At 42.3% G+C, this 3,783-nt stretch overlaps 1 long non-coding RNA gene across 1 annotated transcript; it reads left to right on the top strand.

Moving 5' to 3' along the window:
* The first annotated feature begins 535 nt into the window (after window positions 1-535).
* On the top strand, window positions 536-2,894 carry LOC116368459 (uncharacterized). Its single transcript, XR_004208541.1, has 4 exons — window positions 536-660; window positions 1,841-1,999; window positions 2,353-2,473; window positions 2,623-2,894. It is a non-coding gene; the product is annotated as an uncharacterized LOC116368459 (long non-coding RNA).
* Window positions 2,895-3,783: the final 889 nt, after the last annotated feature.

Here is a 3,783-nt window from a genome sequence, read left to right as displayed (position 1 = left end):
GGGTACTCCAATTAAGTTGTAGAAACATCTCAAGGATGATCAATGGCAACAGAATGTACCTGAGCTCAATTTCGAGTCTCATAGCAAAGAGTCTGAATATTTCTGTTTAATATTTTTAAATAATTTGGTAAAATAAAATAAAAATATATGTTTTATCTTTGTCATTATGGGGTAATGTGTGTAGATTGATAAGATATAATTGTTTTAATGAATTTAAGAATAAGGCCGTAAAGAAACCAAATGTAGAAAAAGTCAAGGGGTCTGAATACTTTCTGAATGCACTGTATAAAATGATTAATGGTATTACTGAAGAATTACAGATTGTATGCAGTACTATTTACCATGTCCACCCTTAGCAATGTCCTCTCCCTCAACTAACTGTTGATTCACTGGGCTGGCCTTTTGACATTACCTGGAATAGTATCTGAAAAGCTGATTGAACAAATAGTATCAGAATTTGTTGTTACACCTTATAGGCTGAAATAAGTCTCGTGGTAATATAAGGTGTGCTCTCATTGGTTAAGTAGTCCTACATACCACCTGTGGGTCAACATACCACCTGGGGGGGCTGAGATCTTTATAAACAGCTAGATGGCACAGTAAGGACCATCAGCAGTTGGGTGACTAGAGAAGACAGACGTACAGCTCAAGAATATCCAGGTAAGACATGAGCTGTTGTTCTGGTGCTGTTCTACTACCTCTCTTCCTCTCTCTCTCTCTCTCTCTCTCTCTCTCTCTCTCTCTCTGTCTCTCTGTCTCTCTCTCTCTGTCTCTCTCTCTCTCTCTCTCTCTCTGGGCATCCATCTTATCTTTGTTGTCTCTGTAGACAGTGGCTGGGATTCAGTCGACTGCAGACAGTGAGTGGCGTTCCTTAAAGCCATTTAGTTGGATCAATAGCAGATATAGAAATGAAGTGTCAGTTTGGTTGAGTACACTGGATGACTTCTCAGCAGGTTTGCTGTCAGAAATGAATGTGTAAAACCATTAGTTTCTGTATCAAGTGTCATCTCCCTCCATCCTGGAGATGCTTGTTTTTTTAATCAAATTCTGCAATTGAATAAGAGCCTGTATTTATGCTGATTCAGGATTGTTCTTGTGCATCTTCAATTTATTTCTCTCTCTCTATCTCTGTCTGTCCGTCTCTCTCTCTTGTCTGTCTGTCTCTCTGTCCGCTCTCTCTCGCTCTCTCTGTCCGTCTCTCTCTGCTCTCTCTGTCCGTCTCTCTCGCTCTCTCTGTCCGTCTCTCTCGCTCTCTCTGTCCGTCTCTCTCGCTCTCTCTGTCGTCTCTCTCTCTCTCGCACTCTCTGTCTGTCGCTCTCGCTCTCTCTCTCTGTCCGTCTCTCTCTCTGTCCGTCTCTCTTGTCCATCTCTCTCTCTCTCTGTCCGTCTCTCTCTCTGTCCGTCTCTCTCTCTGTCCGTCTCTCTCTCTGTCCGTCTCTCTCTCTCTCTCTGTCCGTCTCTCTCTCTGTCCGTCTCTCTCTCTCTCTGTACGTGTCTCTCTCTCTGTCCGTCTCTCTCTCTCTCTCTGTCCATTGATCTCTCTCTCTTCTTCCACTGACTAATCTCTTAACACTGATAATATATCCTGAACTTTCAGCTCAATTTTGGACTCCTCTCTGAATACAGTTTGTAGTGTTAGTTTCCAAGCTCTTCTGACATGTTTATCTTCCCCTTCTCTCCTCTCCTCTTCCTCTCCTCTCCTCTCCTCTCCTCTCCTCTCCTCTCCTCTCCTCTCCTCTCCTCTCCTCTCCTCTCCTCTCCTCTCCTCTCCTCTCCTCTCCTCTCCTCTCCTCTCCTCTCCTCTCCTCTCCTCTCCTCTCCTCTCCTCTCTCTCTGACAGTGTACCATGGCCTCTCTCTCTCTGTACCTGGGACTGCTGGTGCTATGCACCCTGACTCTTGTACACTGTGACCTGAATGACGGCCCCATCAGAGTGTATGATATTCGTGCCTCCAACCTGAAAGGACGCTTTTTCTCAAAACCAGACCCCTACGTCAAGGTGAATTTACTCATTTATTTATTCTTTATTTAACCCAAACAGTCAGTTAACAAAACATTCTTATTACAACAACAAACTGTCAGGTGGGGAGATAAAAAATTTTTTTTTACAGTGATGTTACAGACAGGACAGACATCATGAACATGTCAGTGATTGGCTTGTTACTTGTTAGGTGAAGTAATAGTAAAAGAAAATGAACAATCAAATGAATTAATTAATTATAATGTACATATAATGGTTCCTCATTCAAGTGAGCCAACTGTACATACATTAGCAATAATTTACTATTTAATGCACAATAATACTTTAACAAAAAGTTTAATAAAGTCTATTGACAACATTCTCTTCCTCAGGTGTGGTGTGGCTCATCCTTTCATGGCAAGAGCAGCATTCTGAAAGAAACAGGAAAACCCCACTTGGCCCGACCAGTTCAACTTCGCTAACATCCTTCCCAACTCTGTCCTGACAGTGGAGGTGAGTTTCCCCCCTTACTATGCAAAGCGTTTTGAGCACTGGAAAATCACTATGTAAATCCCATCTATTATTATTATGATGATGAAGATGATGATGATGATGATGATGAGGATATATATTTTTTTTACTATTATTGTTATTATGATTAGGTGTGGGATGATGTCATCGGACCAGATCGCCACATGGGAACCTGCACCGCCACCATCCGCCCAGGAAGACACACTGAGACCTGCCACCTGAAGAAAGGCATCGTCTACTATACCTACAGCTACGGCTACAGTCACTAGATGGAACAGTATTATGGTTAGAATGTAACCTATGACCTTTGTGACCTTGTGTCTGATTGGTTCTCACCCTTTCTCTCGTGTATTCACTTCCTTATAGCATCAATTAAAACAACGTGCTTTACGGCAAGATGGTCTCAGTCTGGCTTCATCATGTTTCTGAATTGTTTTAGGATTTCTCTTAGAAGATGAGGTCTTAGTCAAAGCTTTTTACCAATCGACATTTACCTTTTACAGTGTCACGATGTGGCCCTTTTGGGTGTATCACGCCCCCCAGGGGCGGACTGAAACAATTCAGGCTGGGAATTTGACTCCATCCCAGGCCACCCTGTTCATGCAAACCACCAGATCGCTAATTTTGTAGGCTAACCCTATTTGTTGATGCAACGGGTACCAAACTAGTTAGAAATTTGGTCACTATGTTCATCTGGGAAGAAAGTTATCCACATTACAAAATACAAACATTTGAGGCTACATGTTGGTAAGTCCATCTGAACACTGAGCTTTCAAGGTAATGTATGGCTGTGGGTGCCCCCTCAAACTCACTAGGAATACACCAATCATAGCACATACAAATGTACAAGGTATTGCCCCTGATTACAGTCCTACTGATAATCTCATAAATAAAGCACATATGAATTAAAATCATAAACTACATGTTTAGGTTTGTGCTCTTCAGTTGTACCTGAAGGTTCCTGCTCTGAGTCTGACTCTGAACTGAGCACCTCCAGTTCTGCAGGAGCACCTGAAGCTCTAGTGTTGCTGCTGCTTCTATCATGCTCACTATCATTAGTGTACCAGTAGGCTACATTAATACAGCTGTGGAATAAATTAAGAGTGGTCTCCTAATTTGGAGTGGTCTATTAATTTTCCACCAGAGCTGTATATGATGGTAGTAACTTGTAATGCTAATGATCTTTGTCATTGCCTGTGCTGTGTCACAGGCTACTGCGTTACATTCATGGATGCATTATGGTTAGGTTACTGTCTGTAGCCTGTTTCTCTGTTCAGTGTATGAGCATTTTC

Source organism: Oncorhynchus kisutch, unplaced genomic scaffold, assembly GCF_002021735.2.
Source record: "Oncorhynchus kisutch isolate 150728-3 unplaced genomic scaffold, Okis_V2 scaffold1930, whole genome shotgun sequence".
Lineage (NCBI taxonomy): Eukaryota > Metazoa > Chordata > Actinopteri > Salmoniformes > Salmonidae > Oncorhynchus > Oncorhynchus kisutch.
This window is presented reverse-complemented; position numbering and strand designations above follow the sequence as displayed.